We start from the raw sequence: 25,076 nt of genomic DNA, 5'->3' as shown, positions 1-25,076 counted from the left end.
TAGAATGAAAAAGGCCTATTCCAGTTTAAGTATAAGAAATAAACTGATTTGGAATTGTTTGCCTGGATCCAATATAGATAATTGAACTTAACCCCAAAGTTATCTTTCAAAATATTGTGAAATATTTAATAAGCAAACCATTATTTTTTTCTGCTATCCAATTCAAGGAATTGTTTTTGGCATTTGAATGTATCACAACATGTACATGGGAATAAACAGCAAGTGAAGCATTTCTCTAGAAAAGGAGAGACAGAAAACGGAAGATATTATAGCTATTTTTTATTTTGCTTTGGGAATCCTGAAAAGCTTTCACAGCTATTTTCTACTCCAATTCAAGGTAGCTTTTATTTTATTTTATTTTTTACTGCTTTCCTAAGGCCTAAATATATTTTCTGCAATGACCTCACAGTCTCTTCTCTCTTCTCTGAGACAACCTTCCATCACATCAGTTACTGATTTCTCTAGAAAGAACCATTGTAAAGAAAGTTCTTTTTTGATATTCCAAAATTCACCATGTCAGGAACTACATCCTGAACATCTGACGCCAGACATCTAAGATCTCAGGTCTAAACATGCTGCTAAAGAAAAATTGTGTTTTGCAGAAATATGCAGGCGGTCTTTTTTTCAATTAAGACTCCAGTGGATGAGCTCAGTTCAGTTCAAAAGGAAATATATATTTGCTACTACTAATCAGTCATGAATAGATGACTTTTAGCGTTCACTGAAAAATTTCTAAATCTGTGCAAAATGTGTCTGGCACTCTCATCAGCAAGCAGTAAAGTTTAACTCATTCTTTGTTTCCAGCTTTCCATTATATAGTTAATATGCAGGATTTCTTTTAGGTTCTTATCATCTTAAATATCAGCCCAATGTATTTTACCTACATTATATAGGAAACTTCTGCACTGAGTTCAGTGGTGGCACTAAACTGTACATTGGAACGATACATAATATAATAAGAAATGGATTTCCATTCCCCCAAAAGGCCTCTGTATTTTTGAAACAGCCAGTTTAAAAAAAATGTAGATCATGCAGGTATTTATAAAGTACAAGTAGTCTTTGACTTACGACTACAATTGAGCCCAAAATCTGTTGCTAAACGAGACATTGGTTAAGTAAATTATGTCCCATTTTACAACCTTTTTTGCAACTAATTTTTAGTTGAATCACTGCAAGTTGTTCAGTTATTAACACAGTTCTTAAGTGAATCTGACTTCCCCATTGACTTTGCTTGTCAGAAGATCACAAAAGGTGATCACAGGACTCCAGGTCACTGCAAACATCATAAATATGAACCAGTTGCCAAGCATATGAATTTTGATCATATGATCCTGAGGATGCTGTAGGTGTGAAAAACAGTCATAAGTCATTTTTTTTCAGTGCTGTTGTATAAACATGTTGCCATCAATTATGCTACATGGTAGATTTCAAAAGATTCCCATCGCTCAAAGATTTTGCCCTACAATGGTACTGACCCTGAAACTATATATCACATTTTATTGTATTGCATCACAATAACGAATATTTCACTGGTTGACCAAATACATTTTAGTTATAAATTATACATTGTTGAATTTCCAACCCACTTTTTGTAATACTCCACACATTTCCCTTCCAAGAATGTCCAGGGAAGTTTTCTAACAAAATGGTGTTTTTTGGCATTGTTTTTTCCTTTCTTTCTCAAAATGAAATAACACTCGGAAAAGATATGGTAAGGTTCTTTAATAATGGTCAAAGATTTTGTTTGTACATACACACAGCAACTTCTCTGTAAAAAATATCATTTGGAACAAAACAGAACCAAATTAAAGTTCCAGGGAGGGAAAAATATTTTTCTCTATTTTATATGTTTTAAAGTACATTATAAATTTGCATTCCATGTTATTATTCTGGGTTTAGAGATTCAATGATATATTTCAAAGATTCATACAGAAATACATAGTGAAATTACTTAATAGTGTATTTTTCTGTGCTTAAGCTAAGATTCCAATGTGATACTCAAGAAAAAAACCTAGAGTTATGCAAATTTTATCTCCTCCAGGTTAGTGGCAAGCAGGCAACCAAATCATTTCATTCTGGAGAACAATAAAATGTCTTTCTTGTTTTTAACTTTGTCCCATTTTGGCCTTAACAAAGTTAGCAAGGTGTGAAAACTAAAGGTACAGGGACAAAGAATACATCCTAAAATCTAGTGTGAAAACTTGAACGAATATGTAAACAAAACACATGCTGAAGCATCAAAGCATAAATGCTACTTCCATATGGTGTTAATTTGGAGCACCAAATGGGAAGTAATTACTGTTTGTTGTTCCAGCATGTTATATTCCTCAGTCAGTTTTTGAAAAAAAAAATCCCTAAGAGAGCCTATTTCCTCTATTTGTCATCTTGAGGTGATAATAATAATATTATTATTCACCATCAATCAACTGCATCCTGCAACAATAACTTAACACCATCAAACAACAACATCTACCTATCCTAAGTCCTTGGGAAGGATTTGATAATTGGATAAAAATGCCAAATGCAGTCTAAACACCTGGGACACTGATCATATAATAAGTGTTGCTATCTACTTGAATGCAGCGAGTTCCCATTCTAGCAGCAACTGGTTTACTGTATATAACTGTTTATGCAGGTAACCATAACTCAATTTTAAGTAAAGTGTTCACTAAGTGAAACTCTGATTGTCTTTATGATCTTACATCAACTTTCCTTTGCTTTCGCAAAGGTTGTAAATGCAAGGGTTGGTTGTAGTGTTACTTTTTCATCACTACTTTAATGGTAAACAGTTGCTGTATGAGACAATCACTGTGAGGATTACCTGTAAAGAGTTACAGTTCCTTTCATTGCAAAATTCTATTCCATTTCATTTACACATGTATATATTTATATTTAGTGTTTCACTTATCTCTTTATTATTACAGGGGTTTTTAGGGAGCAACTGAAAACTGTTTTTATCTTAGGGTTAACAGGATGAAAGTAATGTTGGATGTTCCCCAGTCTTTTAAGAAGTTTCCTTTCATAAACTAGGATACCGTCATTACCAAGTTTCTGACATTTCAATAATGCTGGCTGGGATCACACATTGCATTGAGCCTGTTAGAATTAAGTCTTCATCCTTCATTCCCAAGCCAGGAATAAATAAGCAACATGGCAACTGCTTTGGGAAGATGGTTAGTTTATTGAAGAAGCAGAAAGATGGTTCTTGCAGGAAAGAGCAGAGGAGAAAAGGGCTGAGCACATGGGCAGTAGGTTTTTATACCCTCTCTAACTTTTTGTTTGGAATAGTTTCCTATTCCTGTGGCATGAACTTTGAGGCAATTTCCTGTGTCACGTATTCTGACCTGAGCCTAGGTGTACCTCTCTGGTATACTTGATGGTAATGGGTTAGTCCTGGGGCTGGGCTAATGACTCTTAAAAGTTTGGGTGGGGTATGCAGATTTTAAGTCCCTTTGTCTTCTTGAGTTCCCTGGCTCCAACTTTCTGATGCATTTGCATTGGTATAGGGCTGGCTACTGCTTGGGGGCAGAGAGATTTGGGGCCAGGTTTGGTTTCTGCTTTTAAAAATCCTTTTGAGGAAAAATATTTGTCTGCCTTTTTAATATTTCTTCTCTGGGGCTCTGACTTCCCTCAAGCCAAAGGATGTTTTTCAGAGTTTTAGTTTAAAGCATCTGCTTTTAAACTCAGCCAATAGGACTTGCTCAATAATTCAAAGTTAAACAGGTTTTTGAATAATGCCTGAATCAAGCCAATATTTATTTATTTATTTATTTATTTATGAGACTTATATACCGCTTTAAGTGCAAGCACTCTCTAAGCGGTGTACACCAGTAAGCAATGTATATATATTTTACATTGCCCCCAACAATCTGGGTCCTCATTTTACCTACCTCGGAAGGATGGAAGGCTGAGTCAGCCTTGAGCCGGTGAGATTTGAACCGCTGACCTGCTGAACAGTCAGCTAAAGTGGCCTGCAGTACTGCACTCTAATTGCTGCACCACCTCGGCATATGTTTTTGTTTTTGTTTTTTGCTCTGAAATAAATCTTCAGGTTATAATCTCTAATTTTCAATCTGCAGCAATCCATCCGTTGCATTCAGAAAGTCACATGCTATATCTCTGTCGTTACTTCCTTGTCACGGCAAATGAGAAGAAAATTGTCAAAATCACAAAAAAGAATATTTGTCAAGCAGACATGTAGGATTCCAAGAGTTCTGAATCATAAGAAAACTTATCCCGCTGAAAAGAAATTTTAAAAATCTTTTTGCAAAAGAGAAGATTCTCAGCACCAGGCACTATTTAATGTTCAGACTGGAAATGCAGGTGCTTGCCAAGCTCCAGTTCTCCCAATTTTTAAATAAAAAGAAAAAGTATTTTAAGCTGGTGACCTATATTGAAGTCAACTCAACCATCAACCTAACATCACTTTAGATAGGGAGTTTCCCACTATCTGGTGAACTAGAAGATCTGGGGAAGAGATTCTGTGGTTTTATACATAGGAATCTGACTGTGCTAGATAGGTGCATTTTTCCTTTGCTGTGGAAGAGTATTCTTTGTTTTCTTTAGTGAGACTGGACAATAACAATGAGTTTTGGGGATGTAGAATTTGTTTGCTTAGATTTTTTAAGTGGTTTAGCCTTTATTTGTTGGTGTAAAAGCAGGATCGGACTGCAGCCATCTGGATGACCACCAGGGAAGAGTAAGCGGTTTCTGTAAGTTTCTCCTGCCATCAAGTGGCAGTTGGCATTTTTGCCAATCAGATTTCTAGAAAAAACACCACTTTCAATAGAATCCAAAAGAGTTTTAAGTAGACAATAGATATTTTTGTCAAAATGGTAGAATATATTCTGTAATCTGACAAAATTCTGAAACAGCTATTTGTATTCTCCATCTATTAGCTTGAAAAAACCAGTAATTTTTGTTTACTAAAGCACTGGCAATTCCATATTTCAATCTGATTTAAAGTGCCTCATAAACAACAAATATATTTAACAGGTCTGCTCCCTTTTACATTGTTTGATGACTACTGCTGGATAAGGCTAATATTTAAAATTAAACAGAGTGTAGAAATGCCCAGAAGTGATTATATTTTCAAATAACATTCATTTAATATTACTAAATACAGCCACTTACTTATCTGAAAAGATAGCTTTGAAAAAAATCACACCCTCTATTGATTGTACAAATAAGGTTATTGTATATCTAAATGTACAACTAAGGTAATTTTAAAAGACTGCTGATAAATCTACAATAAACTCTTATATGCACAAAAAGAGCCGTGCCTTTTTAAACAAATATGAAAATGGTTTTCTTTTTTATGCTTATTATAGGAAAGAAATTAATATTGTCCTAGGCTAAAAAACAAAACAGGAATACTACATAGTCAATCACATGCCAGGCTCTAATGTTGCCATATAACATTTAAGTCAAAATGGTCTGTAAAGTATAGTTTGTAGCATACAAAAATATTATATATGAAGCAGACTGTTTGTTTAACAAGGTATAGTTAAAACAAACAATGAATTAATATAAATGAATGCAAATAATAAGGAAGACTAGAGTAAGGAGAATACAGCAACTGTAAATAGACAAATACAAAATTCCAAAACTGCTCAGCATCACGCAGAAACAATTGATTTATCTGAGTTATGCATTTAATTAATCACAGATCTACAACAGCCACCATTTCAATATTGAACATTGACAGATTCAGCATTTATCGAAGGGGGATAGGAACATATGCTGGAACAAAAAGATTGCCAACCTCATATTTTATTCTCTCTAAAGTGTCATCTTTTCCAAAAACTAAGAATCAAGCAAGACAATCGACTCAGCTGAACTTTATCACTTTCATCTGCATATGAAAAAGTGTGGATTTAACACCTGTAGTATAGGCCTTCTCTATACTAATCAAAAAGTCTAGTTCTAATCTTTCTGTTTGAACATTAAAGGTGGAATTGATAACTCACCATTCCTATACTGCAGTACAAAGACAAGTAAAAACTGAATCATATTTTCCCCATTGAAAAAAACTGGGTTTCAGGGGTTCCAAAAGAGAGGGGCAGAGGAAGAGAGATAATGGATGATAGATAAGATAGATGGAGGACATAGATTGGATAGATGGACATGACAGACAGACAGACAGACAGACGAAATGGATGACAGCTAGGTAATAGATCAATGATTGACGCTAGATGGATGATAGATAGATAGATAGATAGATAGGTAGGTAGGTAGGTAGGTAGGTAGGCAGGCAGGCAGGCAGGCAGGCAGGCAGGCAGGCAGGCAGGCAGGCAGGCAGGCAGGCAGATATAGATAGTAGGTAGGTAGGTAGGTAAATAGATGAGATAGGTAAATAGATCTGAAGAAAGCTAAAATGAAGGCAAACATTTAAGAAATGTCAGAATGGCATCATAACTCTTAAAACAAGAAATGGAGTTCATAAAATTATGAGTAAGCTCTAAAGTAATCTGTAAAGAACACCAATATATACATAATGAACACTGAACCCATTGTGTACTCAGCAGTACCACTGCCAGCTAAGCCATAGATCTGTAAATAAACATTAGAGCAGCTTTTTTTCCTTCTTAAAAAAAAAAAACAACATATGAGAAATTAGATAGGTAAATCCTGACAAAAGGTGCTAGGGATTTTAAACAGACCACTAAGCATAATAGGTGCTTTATGAAGGACTAATTGAAATTCAATTTAAGAAAAGATAAGGGGTATGAACAAACGCTTCTTCACTTAGCCTTCTCTAACAGAGCTATAATATTCAGATTTCCGAAGTACCTTGTTAATGGTTATCGCATTAGGACAGAGTGCTCCAAATAAGACATGTTTAAGAGATTTCTGATGTGTTAAAGTAAGAACCCACAAAAAAGACCCCAGAAAGAAAAATAATTCTGAACCAGTAGTTTGCAGAGCCAGTATGATGTTGTGGTTAAGAAGGTGGATTAGAATTGGACAGACCCAAGTTTGAATCCATGCTCTAAATAGAAACCAGCTGGGTAATTCTGGACACAGCCTATCTTGTTGTAAAAAAATTATGGAGGAAGGAGTGCTAATGCATGGTGCTTTCAATTCCTAGATAAAAAGTGAAATAAAAATTTAATAAATACACAAATAAATGCCATCCATCTTTTGTAATGATTGACTGATTTCACTACGGTTTAGTATTGTCCATTTATCTCTCTTTTGTCTAATACAACACAGGCATTAATCCATATTCTGCCACAAGAAAAATTAAGTGCAATATCAAGATGACCAAAAAACAGACAGTAAGTCCTTTTCTTTGCCTTGAACATTACTGTACTTTTTTAAATATTTACTTTCCCTCAAATCACCCTTATTCTTTCAAAAAATCTTTTCCAAATGGTTTGGGGAACAGTCTCCTGAATATTGGGAACTAGAGCAGCTATTCAGAGTAAGACTGGGGAAAAAATCATGTCAAATTCTTGGACAATACCCCTCACGTTCTCTAGGAAATGTGATAAAAAGGGAAGCAGACAGACGGAAAATTCAATCCATGAGCCTCCTTAAACACAGGATTTTTAGGATACCTTACTTTTGGTTTTGTATTATATTTAATTTTGAGAATAAGAAAGAAAAGAGATAAAAATGAAAACTAACTATGTCCATAGTAATTATAGAAGCTACAGTAATGATAGAAGGTACAGCTGAAAGCAAATAGGATTTCAAAATTCAAAATTCTCCAGAGAAATTGGTTAATTGAATATTTTTAATGTCCTCTCCAGAAATTCTCCACCCATTTCTCCAGAGCAAGGTTCCTTCTTAACAGTGTTCATAACACCATTACAGGTCGTCCTCAACTTACAACAGTTCATTTGGTGACCTTTTGAAGTTAGAAAGGCACTGGAAAAAAAGTGATGTATGACCATTTTTCACACCACTGCAGCATCCCCATAGTCATGTGATCAAAATTCTTACGCTTGGGAACTGGCTCCTAGTTAAAAATGTTGCAGTATCCTGGGATCATGTGATCACCTTTTGCAGCCTTCTGACAGGCAAACTTAATGGGGAAGCTAGATTCATTTAACAACCATATTACTTAATAGCCACAGTGATTCACTTAACAACTGTGGCAAGAAAGGTGGTAAAATGGGTCAAAGCTCACTCAACAAATGTCTCACTTAGCAACAGAAATTTTAGGCTCAATTGTGGTCATAAGTCAAGGAGCACCTGTACTGAAGAAGCTACAAGTGCAGATCACTCACTCTTGACTACTCCATAATAAATACAGGAAACTTTCATGCACTGCACTCTTAAGACCTTCTTTGAAATTATTTTCTCTGTTGAAGGAATTTCTAATTCTGTAATAGAGCAAAGAGGCAGGAGTATTAGTAGTAGCATCGCTAACAGGAAAAGTGCAACAGTTTGAGCTTTCAAGTTCTAACACCAGGAACAAATTACTTCATTAACCGCCTAGGTAGGTTGAATTCCTCCACATTTCCCTGCAGTAAAATATTAGAGAAGCTCAGGTAAAATCAAAGATTTGTAACACCAAAACAATAATTATTAAAGCCTCTTTATTAATCCTGTTCTATTTAAAATCACAAAAGGCAGATAGATACATTTTGCAGGGAATTCTCAGTGAACCTCAGTGTTATTAATGAGTTTGCTTTAAGACTCTCACCAAACAACATTGGAAAAGAAAATGCCAGCCTTTAAAACTTAATCCATTGTGAATAATCCCGCAATCAAGGCAACCTAATAAAGTAAATTGGCCCTTATCCTGCTATGCCAATTACATGCCCCACCAGACAAATTCGGATAAAGAGGAACACATTGGAATAATTACGGAGGTAGCATTAAAGTAATTAAGGAAATTACTTAAAATCGATAGACTTCAAAAAAACATTTCAAATGATAAGAATCTATCATTAGACTTTTGAGAGTGCAGCAAATTACAAGAAAAATGTTACAAGATGGAAGGCAGTTCTCCAGGTAGTTTATGAAATGTTTCCCATTACACATCAAAATGAGTAAGAATGATTGTATCAAAAAGGAGTGTGTGTTACAATACACAAGACACTTGGGGGGGGGGAGCATAGGAGAAAGAAAAAGCACAGTCCATTTTGGAAAAATATCAGATTTTGTTTTTCTTTTCTTTTGTCTAAAAATCAATTGAAAAAAATAAATAAAAGGAGTAACAACCTGTAGCTCTTGACAGCAAGAATTGTTTCCTATAATAACTAACTATAATTTTAATGACTATTCTAACTGAGCACAAGGTGGGAAAGAATCATTTACACCCTCTCAATTCTATTGTAAGGAGACAAATATTTAATATTTTTACTAAAATTCCCACATCTATTTTCTACATCACAATTTTCAATAACCAAATGGGAAAAAGCCCAATTCACAGAATCTAAAGAGTCATTATTATTATCGTAGTTGGTCACACAGTCAAGATGTTTAGACTGAATATGGCATTTTTATCCACCTATGTAGTCCTTCCCAAGGATTTAGGATAGGCAGATTTGTACGATAGTGTTAAAGGTATAATCTCAAGATGTTCCAAGTAAAACTGTCTTTTGCAATTGATTAATGGTGATTTTGTCAATGCTAATGATATTCAAATGGTGCTCTAGTTGTTTTGGGATTACTCCCAAGGCACCTACTACTTCCTTTTTTATTTCCTTTGCTTGTCCACAATTGTTCTACCGTGTTTACCCGAAAGTAAGACCTACCCCCAAAATAAGCCCTAGCTTGATTTTGGTGGTGGGTTAACATAAGCCCTACCCCAAAATAAGCCCTAGTTTTGGGATGAGGCGCACACCTTAAAATTGTGCCTCCCGGAACCAAATAAAGATAAGTTCTTTAACCTCTTCATTAATTAAAGTGGTTCTGATCTTTAACTATATTGTCACATTCAGGAAATGTTGCCAGCAGCCAAGCTAACTAGGGATTCTAAGATCTACAGCAATGCTTCTCAACCTTGACAACAGTAAGAGGCTTGGACTTCAACTCCCAGAATTCCCCAGCCAGCAATTCTGGCAGTTGAAGTCCAGAGATCTTAAAGTTGCCAAGGTTGAGAAACCCTGATCTATAAGTACAACATTATAGAACTGTTTGATTTGGATCTTGCTCCTACAGGTGGTTTTTTTTGTAAATATTTTTACTTCAATTTTCAATACAATTAATACTTTCAATACATTTTATATATATATATATATATATATATATATATATATATATATATATATATATATATATATATATATATAAAAAAGAAAAATACCTTTAAAATAAGACCTTAGGTGTCGCTCGTCTATCTCCCCCCCCCGACTGCATCCACCCTCTCAACCTTCCTTCCTACTTCCCTACTCCCTCTCTCCTCTCATCTCCTCTCTCCCCTCATCCCTTCCTCCCATCCAACTTCCTTCCATCCCTTCCTCCTCCCCTCTCATCCTTCTTCGGATACAGTTCAGGGGAAATACCCGAGCGGCACCTCCCTCTAAATTACTCTATCTGTTTTATACATTAATATTTCTATATATCTGACCTACTTAATCCCACCCATCCCCTCCTGCCCTACCCCCCCCCCGCGCTTCCCAGAGCAAAATACAGGGTTATTGTAAACAAAACAAACACAAGCTATAACTTTTAAAACAAAAAAATATATACAATAAACAAATTCATACTTCATACAAAACTCCTACAGGTTTTGAAGCATTAGGGCAGGGGTTCTCAACCTTGGCAACTTTAAGATTTGTGGACTTCAACTCGCCTCAGCCAAGCTGGCTGAGGAATTCTGGGAGTTGAAGTCCACAAGTCTTAAAGTTGCCAAGGTTGAGAACCCCTGCATTAGGGGAAAAAAGGAAAGAGTGAACAAAATGCAATCTCTAAATGAAGTTTCCATCTTGTGATTTTTTTAAAAAAAAAAATTCAATGTAGCAGAATTACCTTATCTCCATTGCCCAAGCATTTAAATGGTAAAGATAAAAGCACAAGTGACCTGATAATTGCTTATAATATCCACAACTTAAGATGGGGATGCACTTCACTACTTCATTATGTTCTTTTTTAAAGAAATAAAATTACTGTACTGTTTTTAAACAAATCTAAACCCGAATTGGTCCTTATGCAAATATTGGCCAAGCCTAATCAATTAGACACAATTGTAGCAACACTAGATAATAAGTCTGCTTCTAGGTAGAAAAAAAGCAAACATAGATAAGACAATGATTGTTAAAACAGCCATATTTCAAAATCTTGTGGCACACATAACAGTAAACTAACTAAAACTTTGAGTCACTGATTTTGGAAGGGTGTGCTGAGATTAAACAAAGCAAAATAGTCTCAATTACACTATAGTTTATTCACAATTACAAGAGATTGAGAGGCATGTTAATACTTCCATGCTCATATACCAGCCAATACAGAAGCACTATAAGAAAATAGGGTAGGACTTCCGGTGGATTTTGCGCGCGCGATGGCGGCTACTTTGTAGCCGTCTCTCCTGGGTAAGTGTAAGAACCGCTATGAACAGCAGACACCAGCTGTTCAGCGGTTCAAAATCCCCCTCCCGGGCAAAGGGGGGGGTAGAGAGTGTCTGAATAGTGGTAGAGCCTCTTTTGTACCCCCCAAGTTTTTTTTGGGGGGGTGAAAGGAGTGCTCCCACGGAGTTCAGACTTGTCTCCGCTTCCCAGCTGTTTTTGTCCTCAGGGACAAAACGAGCCGCTGCAAACACCTCCGTGCTTAAAGAGAACTGGTGAGTTTTTTTATAAACGGACAGAGCTGAGTAGAGGATTTAGTTTTTCCTTTCTTTGATTTATTTGGATTTTAAGTTTTAAGACTTGCTTCTATTTTTATTCTCTCTTTTTATTTTTTTTTCTTTGTTGAAAGGGAAAGTAAAATGGCGATCGGCAAATCTCTCGGTGTTTTTTTTTCTGAAGTTAGAATGCTGACCGGCAGGCTTTTTGGTGTTTCTCTTTCTTTCCTTTCTCTTTCCCTTTTTATTTTCTTATGATTGGAATGGTTGTTTTTGGTATCTCTAAGTATTTTTTTGGGAACGGACTTTTTCTATTTAATTAAATTTTTTTTTTCTTCTCCCTTCTTTTTATGGTAATGACCCTTTTTTGAAGGACTTTTTTCTGTTTAATTTCTTGCAATTTTTAAGAAGGAGTAAAGCTTTTTTTTAATTCTTTTTCTCTTCCTTTTTTTTCCCCCCTTTTTTCTTTTTATTATAATGACCTTCTTTGGAGGGAGTTATGATTTTTGAAGGAATTTTTATAATTTTTTAAGAAGGGCTAAAGGATTTTTCTTTAAGATGGCTCCAAAGCGTCCAGGGATTTCTACAGCTTCTAAATCAACAGTTTCACCCTCTTCTGGGGGTCAGCTAATAACTATGAAGGATTTGCAAAACATGATGGGAGATGTTATAATTCAAATTAGGGCAGAAATGAAAAAGATTTTAGAGGAAAATAATAAGATCTTGAGACAAGATTTTGTTTTGGCTTTAGAAGGAGTTGCTTCTGTTCTTGAAAAGGTGAACTCCCATGTGGAAGAGGTAGCTGAAAAAGTGGACATAATGGAGGGGAAAATTGAAAGTATGGAAAAAGAAATGGAAAATGAGATTCTTATGCTTCAATATGGACAAATGGAATATGCCTTAAGAATCAGAGGCCTGGAAGAGTCTTTGCAAGGAGATTTGAAAGAGATGGTTGCAAAGGACTTTGCATTGATTTTGAATAAAGAAAAAGAGGGAATACTTAGTGAAATTGAAAAATTATTTAGGGTTAACTCTGTGGTGGCAGCACAGAAGAATCTGCCAAGAGATGTGGTAATTTACTTTGGTAAAAGATCTTTACGCAATGAAATTGTGCAAGCCTATTATAAGAAGAGATTTCAAATTGCTTCACAAGATGTCATAATTTTTAAGGAGATCCCATCTAAAATTTTAAGAAGAAGAAAGGAGTTTGCTTTTCTAGCAAATGAACTTAAAAAGAGAAAAATTCTATTCAGATGGGATGTTCCGACTGGAATGGTGGTGAACTACCTGGGGACATGTCATAGACTTAATACTGTTTCTCAAGCAAAAGATTTTTATACTTCGGTCCTGGGGGTATGTGCATCGCCATCTATTAGGTCTCAACAAGTCCAGATTGAGGAGCAGAAGACAACTTGTGTAGCACATAATTCCAAAGAAAAGCAGCAACAGAAGAAGGTTAAGGAAGTTTCATATTCAGTGGTCTCTGAATCTCTGGGAGATGTTGGACCTACAAAGTCTTTGGAGCAATCTTCAAGGGTGGAATTGCTGCCTGAAATGGAAATTGGGAAATCTCAGTTTGAGGGGTATCAACAAGAGAGGAACGGGCAGAGGATAACTTGTATAACTTACAATTGTAAAGATCAACACAAGGAGGAATTTAAGGAATCCTTACCTGTATTGGCTTCGGAAGTTAGACCTACAAAGTCTTTGGAGCAATCTTCAGAAATGGAAATTGGGAAATTTCAGCTTGAGGGGCACCGACAAGAGAGGAACGGGCAGAGGATAACTTGTACAACTTATAATTGTGAAGATCAACACAAGGAGGAATTCACTGAGGAAGTTTTACAGGTATCGGTCCTTGAGACTGGTGCAACATATAAATGTAAAGAAAAAGTAACATATAAATGTAAAGAGAAAGACCAACAGAAGAAGGAGGTTGAGGAAGTTTCACAGGTACTGATTCCTGAGCTTGGGGGTCAACCAGGACTTACAAACTCTTTGGAGCGATCTTCAAGGGCAGAATTCCACGCATTCTTTTCAATGCTTGCGGGCAAGAGAGACTGATATGGATTGTGCTTATAGTAGATGCAACTGGCTATCAGACAGAAGATTATGGATATTGAATGAAAATTTTAGATAAGAAGTTTGTGTTTATAGTGGATGTAACTGGTTATTGGACAGAAAATTATGGACATTGAATGAGAACTTTAGACAAGAAGTTTACTATTGAGATTGTCGGAGAAGTAAAACTTATATCGTTTTTGGAAAATGTCTTATGTAATGTCTAAACATGTGTTTTGGGATAATAATATATTTCAGCTTTAAGTTTTAAACCTTTAATGATAATATTGTTTAAACTTGTGTTTTGAAGGGATTATAATTTGTTTATTTCAGTGAGGGGATTCTAATAAATTTGTGTTTCGAAGGGAGTATAACTTGTTTAAGTTTCAAGTAATGCTTAAATTTGGTTTTTAAATATTATTATTAATATTTCTAAGAGAAAATAATTTGTTTAATTAAATGTCTAGATTTGTTTAGGAAAGAAAGTAATGTTTAAATCTGTGTTTTTGGAGGAAGTCTATATAGAATGATGATTGTATTTAGACTTGTTTAGGATTTAAAAGTGTTTCAAGTTTTTAAATATTATTATTAATATTTTTAAGAGAAAATAATTTGCTTAGATTTGTTTAGGATTTTTAAGTTTTTTTTTTTTGGATAGGTGAGAAGATTATGAAGATTGAAGGAAATATGTATTTATTTTAAGTTTTCTAAGAGTATTTAGTTTTAATGGTATAACAAAGGTTTATATGTTTATTTTTTTGTATTAGGATAAAGAAAGAGGGAGAAATTAGATTTTATATTATAGGCATAGATATTCAAAGAAAGTAATGTTTAAATTTGCGTTTTTGGAGGGAGTTTATATAGATTGATGATTGTATTTAAATTTGTTTAGGTTTTAAAAGTGTTTTAAGTTTTTTTCTTAATTAAGCCTGTACTTAGCTCTGGGAAGTTCAGGGGAGGGCTTGGGAGGTTGGGGAGGAGGGGGGTGAGGTAGGGTTGGGGGGGGTACGGGAAGGGGATTTGTTTTTGTAAAAATTTAAAAATTTTCAATAAAAAAAAAAAAAGAAAAGAAAATAGGGTAGAAGAATGCTTCAGGACAACATTCCTGATTAAACGTATCAGATGACATATTGAATCTTCAAAAATTATTACTCCAAGACAGAAGATTTATATAAATCTCCTGCCTACCAGGATTTATAAGAATGTAGAATATCCAAATTAAACCCACAATCATCCTGATATCTAGTTTTAATCTAGTTGAACTATATATCAAAGCTCTACAACCTGATTGTTTGTCTAAAACTATAAGTGAAGAGGATTAGGGAACCTAAAAGCATCATATTGAGAAATTGGAAATGTAATACTATCCAGAAGTGAAGGAATAGTTGTTAGAAATACATGGACCAATTTGATTTGGAATATTTCCTACTATTCAAAGCCTCCTTCAATATGTGTTTGTATGGTAGAGATTTTTTAATAAGTTCCAGTAATATCTTTTTACTGAACATATTATAGTAGTGTATTCATTAATATACCAGTGACTATTAATAAGCATAAAACATAAGATAGGCTATTTCTCTTTTTTTAACTAATATTTTAAAATGTAAAGATTGTTTTGTTAATTATGTATATTTTTTAGAAAAATAAAAACAAAAAAAATTGTGATTTATGACTGGGTATGTATAACTGTATAAATAGGTCACTGAGAAACAAAATGATTAAAGTTTTTTTAAAAGGCAGAAAAGGAGTGTATAACTAAGTAGAATATCTGGAAGTAATCCAAATCCAAATAAGGCTAAATTCAGGAGAGCTAAGGCTCAGAATGAACTGAAGCTTCCAGTACAATAGAAAGAGTACAGAGAAGAGCAACAAAGATAATCAGGGGACTGGAGGCTAAAACATATAAGTAATGGTTGCTGGAATTGGGTATGTCTAGTTTAATGAAGAGAAGGACGAGGAGGGACATGATAGCAGTGTTCCATGATAGCTGCCACAAAGAAGGAGTCTAGCTATTCTCCAAAGCACCTGAAGGCAGGACAAGAAGCAACGGATGGAAACTAACCAAAGAGAGAAGCAACCTAGGAGAAATTTTCTGACAGTTCGAACAATTAATCAGTGGAACAACCTGCCTCCAGAAGCTGTGAATGCTCCAACCCTGGCAGTTTTTAAGAAGAGACTGGACAGCCATTTGTATGAAATGGTATAGTGTTTCCTGCCTAAGCAGGGGGTTGGACTAGATGACCTCCAAGGTCCCTTCCAATTTTTATTTTTATTATTATTATTTTATTTATATTATTATTATTTTATTTATATGATGATGATGATGATGATGTGTGAAAAATGAAATTCAAGGAAATGACTCGTACATTAACTGAAGAAAATGGCAAAATAGTGACAGCAATTGCTTAATTCCCATTTTTCACCTGTCTTTTTGCAAAAGGAAAAAGATAGTCCAAACTGTCAAAAGCTACGGATAGATTAGCAGATTAAATGCTTTGAATTTATATTTCTGAGCCAGGCTGGATTGTTTTCCAGGATGCTAAAGCAACTGGTAGATGTGATCTCAGAACCATTGAAGTACTCTTTAAAAACTTCTGGAGTACAGGGGAAATGCCACAAAACTACAGAAATAATTGCTGGGTTTTTTTTCTAACTCACCAAAAAAGATTTACCAGAAGATTTGGTTCTACCCATGCTGTTCCTGATTTAGAGGACCTACAGCAGGGGTGTCAAACTGCCGGCCCGCGGGCCGGTTTCATCATACTGGAGCCGTGCCCACCCCATTGCCGGCAACGGCGAAAAAGCTCTGATACGTTGCGCGACGTCACGTGATGTCGTGAGTTTGACATGTCTGACCTACAGCAGCCATTCCAAACACACAAAATGACTCTATGCACTTCAAAGCTAATCATTACCAAGTTAATTTTGCTGCCTTCAAAATTTGTTCTGCCTGCTTCACATAATGTTTTAGAAATGATGCCCAATGGACTTGCAGACCACAGGCTTGCCAATTTATTTTCATTTAAAGATGGAGGGAACAGATAATTTAATATATTATTTACCAATTGAAGTGTTACAGTTCACTGCATCTAATTTCATCCATATTCCTCTTTTTAAAATACTGCGAGATCTAATGTTATACAGCAGTTGATGTTGCCATAGTGTTACTAACCCCTTTTCTACATTCTGTAGGAATCATAACACATGTAAGGCAGAAGGCTCCGTCTTAGGCCCAGTACTCTTCAATATCTTCAGTAATGACTTAGAAGAGGGAATAGAAGGGGAACTCATCAATATGACATTAAACTGGCAGGAATAGCCAACATGCCAGAAGACAAGCTCAGGATCCAAAAAGATCTTAACAAACTTGAACAAGGGGCCTTATCTAACAAAATGTATTTTAATGTGAAGAGCAAAAAATTTACTTTCTTTTAGACTAGCATAATTTTATGTTGCTCCTTCAACTGGTCTGCAGGCTATTTAAAAAATTTTTTTCCAATGTAGAGATTCCATGTCTCATTACTCGACAAAAAGACAGGTATATGAAACCAGCGTTTTGATCATTAGGCATATGGTTATGGTTAAACAGCGTTATGTGGACAACCTCCTCTTAACCTTCTTTCTATTGATTCTCATACAGGTTGACCGAACCAATAATTAAATATTATTTAATTTAAAACCTGTTGTACAGATAGCCATGGAAATCTACCGGGAGTAGCTATTATAGCAGCAAATAGGAAAGGCAAGTGTCTACAGTACTCCATCTTGTGTAAAAATTTAAAACTAAGAGAGAGAGTAAAAGTCTACTACAGATTATTAGTTTTGAAAATATTGGTTTTATTTATGCAATTTAAACAATTGTACAATGAAATTTAACTTTACATCTTCATTAGGAGAGAGTATTTATAATATTTACATCCAGGTAGTAAATGAAATCTAACTGGATCTAAATGTCTATGGAGATTCTCAGTCATCTAAGTCATGATTGTCCCAAGGTGCTCATTTGGTTTTTTTCCACGGCACAAGGCAGTAATTCTTTACAACAATTCTATTAATAATCAGCTTTTTCATTGGGATTATTTTTGCATCTCCTAATCATTTAACAGGAAATACCAGGTTTAAGGTTTAACTTGATCTTATTTTTAAACAGCTTGCAATTATAAATTAACCTGGTGCAGCCAACAGGCAACAGAACACAAGCAGAAATTTTGTAACTTTGTAACTTCCTACCTATGACACTGTAGCTCAGGTTTTTTTTTTAAAAAAAAAAATGAGATTGGTTTATGATAAAGAGATCAGCATTAAATAAAAGTATTTAGCAAATTAATGTTTACCAATTAAACATTGTAATTTAAGACCAGTAGATCTGTAACAGCAATGATATGGAAAAGTCATAAATCATACTAGTATTTACCTTCAGTCACCACAAATTATTTTTCCTGGAATAGTAAAGATGACCACATTACTCTATATATTACTGCATTATTAAATCAGAGTACCCCCAATATTTTTTAAAAATTTATGAGCACACTTTGAATTTTGACTGCATGTTTTAGTAGTATCACAAAGACATGTATGGTGAAGGAGCCAATAAATCACAAAATAGATATCAGAATGGGCATGGTCAGTCCTATATATTTATCTACATAATTAAAAAGTGAATTGCTAAGAATCCTACCAACTACCTGCTTTTGTCCTACACGGTATTAGTTCTCAGTCCCTATTGAATCCAAAACAATAATTTACCTATGCTATCTATTTATTAAATTTATATTTCCCATCTTTCTATCCAAAACAACTCTGAGTGATTTACAATATAGTAAAATCATAAATATAAAAACATCAAAATTAACAAGAATTAGATAAAAATAAGATGCAAGAGCACAAGTGGTACAGGAATAGTATCTTTTCAGTTCCCCCTACATAAAGCATCTCAAGCCAACTAGCAGAGCCAACTTTTAAGGTCATTCCAGAGGGCCAAAATGGTGGGGGTAGATCTCACCCCCAGTAGCAAGATGTTCCAAAGGGTGGGGGGCACAGCAGAAAAGGCTTCTTTGACCAGCTGAGTCCTCAAAAGGTCCCTTCTGTCAAAGTAAGTGGGACTAGTCAATCCCAACTTACAATAAGCTGAGATGGTTCTAACAATGATCTTGTCTATTTTCTGAGAATGCCTAAAATCTATGTTACAATCAGAGGATGTTCTGGAAATAAAGATCATGCAGATATTTTTTAGAGGGGACAATATGCTGGCTTCCCATTTTATTTTTTAGAGGGGACAATATGCTGGCTTTCCATTTTATTTTTAAAGTAAAACAGTCTTTAAAAACCCAAATCACATCAGGTGATATGGGAAGCATAATGACCATTAAAGGAGCGGCACCAGTGGTGGGATTCAGCTAGTCCACACCAGTTCAGGAGAACCGGTAGCTAAATTTACCTGAATTCGGAGAACCAGCTGGCTTCCAGAAGTCCAGTCTAGGCCTCGGAAGCCTCCCAGGCCTATAATGGCCCACTGGAAGTGCATGATGCCACTTCCGGAAGTCAGTTCTAGGCATCGGAGGCCCAGGCCTGCATCACATAATAGAACTGGTTGATCAGGTATTTGAATCCCACCACTGCGTGGCACCTTGAGCATTAAAGGGGTGGCACCATTGGTACCGTACTGAATTCTTCTCCTATTGCTTTCTGTTGCTCTGAATAATTCCTCTTCACATTGCTTTTTTTGTAAGAAAAAAGGTGCCGGAACTCACATCTTGTTAATCTTTTATTTACCTTTCGCATATAATCAATCAGTGTAAACACACCCATACGTGTCAGTTGAGTAACGTAACGGTTGCTGCCCACGGTAAGCACTCAGTGTGCGACCACATGAGCAATCACAAGCCGAGCAGTGCCACAAGCCGAGCATGCATCGGACTCGACACACAAGCAGCCCGCATGCACCATTTTAATGATTTTGCTGCCGACCTGCTATGCTCAACAGGGCGATTCAAGTCCACATGGACCAAACATCAAATTTTCAAAAGTTACTTTTAAAACTTGGAAAATCCGTCAAAAAAAGGTGCCGGAACTCCGTTCCAGTGAGTTCTATGACAAGAAAAAACCCACTGCCTCTTCAGTTGTTTTTGTCAGTACAATAGCTTAACCTTTTTTAAAATCCCTGAAAAGGAAATGTAATCATTCTCTAAATGAAATTTATCATGTCAATGCTGGCAATGCCTTTAAAAGTGTTTTCTGGCAGGTTGCTCTATATGACACATGGGATAACAAATACATAAATTAACCAATGAACCTTATTATTTCAATGAGGAGGATTAAAATGAAGTTCAATTATTTCTGACTTTGTCTACAGGAACTTCCATTAAACAAAATACAACTAACAGTTAAGTTACAGACCTGTAAATTAGGCTTGTTTGTTTTTTTCCATTAGTATTTTGACAGTAAAGTCAAAATGGCATTTTATCTCTCTTGTTAACACTAGCCCAGGCACAGTCTACAATTTTTTTTCAACGTATACACTACTTGAGAGTGGAGAAATGACAAAATACAAAATCTGTCAGTAGCCTGGAGAGATGTGCACACATGAATAGTATATCCCACACTCAGCCTTAGGATGTTATACAATTCTCTAGCATCCCATTTGCAATTACATTGCATCCCAAAATGCATTGTTAACATTTAGAATAGACATGTCAAACACAAGGCCTGGGGGCCGGATGCGGCCCGCAAAGTGTTTTCGTGTGGGTGCGAAGCCATCCTGGAAACAGCGAGGGAACAGCCCCCGCTGCTTTGGCCCAGGCCGGCCCGGAGCCAATGTACAATTTTGTGGTGGCCATCTATGCTGAAATGCATTCAGTCTTAGCTCCACAAGGCCATCTGGAAACAGTGAGAAATCAGCCCCTGCCGTGTCAGCCCCACCTCCTGGGTGCATGCTGGGGAGGTGCCACACTTTGTGAGGAATGAAGAAATGCATCATCACCTGGAAGTGGCCAGCAAATAGCCCTCGCCTACTTCACATATCTGGCTTGATGGTCTCTGGGGAGAGGTTTTGGCAGGCAGCGGGGCGCTCTCCTCAGTGTTGAGAGGCTGAGCCAGGTGGCGCAAATCCAAAAAGAAATGCGAGGCTGCCCAGCTCCCAGCCTGCCCGTTTCAGCAGGCAGTGGGGTGCTCTCCTCACAGCACCAAACACAAATCTGATGAGAAGTGCAATGCTGCCTAGCCCCCAGCCTGCCCAGTTTCAGCAGGCAGTAAGGTGCAAAGCTGGTGAGCTTCGCACCGGCCAGCTCAACAGTGCTATGAGGAGAATGCCCCGCTGCCTGCCAAACCCGGGCAGGCTGGGGGCTGGGCGGCATTGTGCAGGTAACATTGACTCTCACGCTGCTCATGGTATCCCCTCTCCCAGAACCCACCAAGCCAGATATGTGAAATAGGTGAGGGCCATGTGCTGGCCACTTCCAGGTGATGGTGCATTTCTTCATTCCTCACGAAGCGTGACATCTCCCCAGCTGCGTTTGTTGCCTGTTTTTCTCCCTCCCTCATCTCAAATATTTTCCCACCACTCTGTACTTAGAAAGGAAGGAAAGGAGGAAAGAAGAAGAGGGAGGGTCTGAGGGAAGTCTTGCCTTAGTCCTGCCCCGCTGCCCTTTCACCATCCCCTTGCCCCCTCCACCTGGCCTATCCTGGGGGTCTCCCATCTTATTGCTAAGGAAGCTTCGGATACAAAGCCGGGTCTCCTCCCATGGAGAGAGAATGGGCCTCCCTCTGATTTTACCCTTGTACCCATCATGAGCAACCTGGGTAAGAAGAGCAAGCACAGCAGCAGCAGCCTTGAGGAGTAAGTGCAGCTGGGTGCCCCCTTGAGGAAGTGGGGCTGGGCTTGGTGCCATGGGTGCTCAATGGCTAGGCTGGGCATTTGACCTCTGTTGTCCAGGGCTCCTGGCAGTCCACACCACCATCCAGCCCCCCCTGCATGGTCTGAGAGGAACAGTGAGGCTCCTCCAGTGGACCATGCCTTGGCACTTGCCCTGGTCCCACCCCCTTCTGCCAGAAATCTTCAGATCTGTCCCAGTCCTGCCCAGGCCCCACAGGCACCCTTGACGCAAATGATGTAGAGCTGGCCATGCCCACCCAGGTCACACCCACCTTGGCCAAACCCACCTGCCCCCCCGAGGGCAACCGCAATGCTGATGCGGCCCTCAATGAAATTGAGTTTGACACCCCTGATTTAGAAGCAACCTTTCCATTTTTAAAGGAATGCTCTTATTCTATGGAATATGCTGTCAACTTTAGATTGAGCATGACTGCAGCCATTTTTCCCTTCTCATTTCTAGTTGACACACAGCACGGAGGGAGGCGGGTTGCCAGGTGTTGCGCTAGACAAAACAGACTTTCTCTCTCGGACTTTCTCTCATGAGAACCAAGGTCATCGGCTGCTCCCAAGACTGTGGGCTGGGCGTTTCATGAGTGGGGAAACGTAGTTGCTTGCATAGCCTTAAGAATGGGATTTCTTAACTTTGTACTGAATTGTTATGCATCTCTTCAGACTTGGTTTCACTTTTGAAGTGCCAATACTTTGTATCAATAAACATGTTCTTTGAGGAATCTTTAAGCCTCAGAGTTCTGCTTTATTTATCTCTGTCTGTAGGAACCATGACATTTGCATCATCCAAAGGTGAGGCGGGCCCCCACTCAGCTGGCCTTCCATAAAAGCATAAAAATCTCTCTCTCTCTCTCTCTCTCTCTCTCTCTCTCTCTCTCTCTCTTTCTCTCCCTCCCTCACACACACACACACACACACACACACACACACAAATACACACACACAAATTGACCAGGTCTGATGATAATTGTTTGAAGAAAGGAAGTCCAGTGGGTGAGAGTCCTCACTTCAATAAAAAATAAGGCCCAACTTTCCACTTCTAAAACATATCTCTACTAACACTTAAATCTTTGCAAAGAAAAAATGCTTAATTTTTACATCATTACCAAAATGATTTATTTACTAAGAAGGAAGCTAGCAAGGTATTTTCTAATTTTACAGTGTCCTCTTCAAAACATTGAGGAACACTACTGGGCATGGCTATTTTAAATACATGTAAATAAGTAACTATAAGTTCAGGGACAAAAACCAATTGTACTTGTATCGACCCATTAACTTCCTTTTCATTCTTTTAATAGTTGTTTTAGTGTACTTTCTTTGCCAAGGCAAGGCTTTAAGACACCTCATCTTTTCCCTGCTTGTTTTTGGAATCCATATAATGTATTAGAGTAAGACACCAGCTTGATAATTGATCAGGGAATAGAAGTTTGATTAGTGTTATTCCAAATCTAATCCTGTATCCCCTAAGCTATAAAACTCTCTTTTCTAAGATGGTGAATTTATCCTTTCCTGACCAGTTAGGATATAATATCTACCCAAGAACTTTGAAAAAGTTTAAATATTTGCTTTTCAGTAACATGCTAAGATTACATTCCAAAATAAGGTCATGGTCAAGACAAAGTGAGTTAATTGTGTAGTGTAAATCCAGTATAAACTCTAATGTATAGCTTAGTATAGTTAAATACTTAGCTTTGGTGTACCGGGAGAAGGCTTTCTTAATGTATTGTATATAATGAATTGTGTAAACCTAGCCAACCATGGTTTATTTGGTAAGCAAAGTTACCATGTGTGAACCTGTTGGTTTAAGTAATTTAATTAATCAAGGTTAGTGAAGGCAAAATTTCTAAATGATGCCAGGAACTGTAATTCAGATGTTCCTTCTACACTAGGGGTCCCCAACCCACGGTCTGTGGACTAATACCAGGCCGCAGCATAACAGCAACTGGTTCGCACAAACAAGCAAAGCCCCATCCATAGGATGCAAGCAGCACACACAAACCTTTCTCCGTGGAACCGGTCCGTGGTGCCCAAAAGGTTGGGGACCTCTGTTCTACATGATATAGAAGACAGCAGGGAATTCTGGGAGTTGTGTTCCGAATCCTATATGGAGTAAGACATTTACAGAAATAGGCACAGATATAAGAGATAGGTATTGCTTCAAGCACTTACATGCCACCTATGATGGAAAAAGTGAAAAGCCATCTTTACATTAGGAGTTTGAGGAAATAAGAGGTTAGAAGATAAAATGTGAGACAGCCCAAACTCCAATTATTATCTTTTCAGCATCTCTCAGATTACAATAAATGACAATTCTTTGTATAAGCCCAACCTGTTCTGAAATAGTACATTTATTAAAAAAAAACAAAACACAAATGCTTGGCATGCAGGTAGTCTTGTTCTACACCTTCAGACACATATACACCTGTACAAACTATTCATTGTGGACTGAATCTACAGACACTTGTGTGGTCACTTGTTTCAGTATAAAGGTATCAGTCACTAATTTCAGGTTTCACCCAGATGAGTTAAATGTTGGTATGCAACTAATAAGATTTGGGACCATACAACATTTGCTTCCCCAAACACACCCATACACACACAGCAGCAGCAGTAGGGTGGCCTAAGTGGTGAAGACATTCACTTCCCACTCGATAGGTTGAGAGTTCAATCCTAGGTAGTGGAAGAGGTTTCTCTCTCCTAGGGTAGAAAGAAAAAATATCTGCTGCCAACTCCATGTGGCGTCAGGAAGGGCATCCAGCCAGTAAACGCTCTAGTCACCCTGATTCGACCAGAATTAAGGGATTAAAAACGAGGGTGTGTACACACACATATACACACAAGCATTGATCATTAAAAAGAAAAAATCATCACTGGGAATAAAATTAATATACAATATCAATATGTCCCAAATGTATTGATATCAGCTCTCATTAACTCCTAGAGGGCATATATATTCTTAGTCAACACTATATTTTTTGTGTCAATTGGACTTCGTGGCCCCCAAGAATTCCATTGCCAATCAACTAATATCCTGATATTTCTAACCTTAATATTTACAGCTGAAATTTTAGTTAATCCAATCAACACATTTTAATTCTCTCCTTCCGTTACCCATACTTTTTCTTAATCCTCAGTTTAAATTTATAGAGATGAAATATTTACTTATGTACAGCATCTCTTAAGGCCATTAGTTCTAAGTCTGTGTGGTATAAAATGGACTGCAGTATATAATATATTATATAGAATCCTCCAACTTTAATTAGAAATAAATTTTCAGATAGTTATAACTGATGAAGTTATACACTAATCTAGAAGTGCGAGATTCTACATATACTGATTTTAATGAATATTATATGTGTTTTACAGATAGAATTTGTAAAGCCAATGATATTATTTCAA

General features: G+C 36.9%; 1 protein-coding gene across 6 annotated transcripts in view; it reads right to left on the bottom strand.

Annotated features, from left to right (window-relative positions):
• Positions 1 to 25,076, bottom strand: part of BMPR1B (bone morphogenetic protein receptor type 1B) — a 188,138-nt gene that overhangs the window by 136,417 nt on the left and 26,645 nt on the right. The gene's annotated exons all lie outside the window — the stretch shown is intronic.

Source organism: Crotalus tigris, unplaced genomic scaffold (genome assembly GCF_016545835.1).
Source record: "Crotalus tigris isolate CLP2741 ecotype Arizona unplaced genomic scaffold, ASM1654583v1 scf7180000024151.2778019, whole genome shotgun sequence".
Classification (NCBI taxonomy): domain Eukaryota; kingdom Metazoa; phylum Chordata; class Lepidosauria; order Squamata; family Viperidae; genus Crotalus; species Crotalus tigris.
The sequence above is the reverse complement of the archived record's forward strand: the minus strand, read 5'-3'. Positions and strand labels throughout refer to the sequence as shown.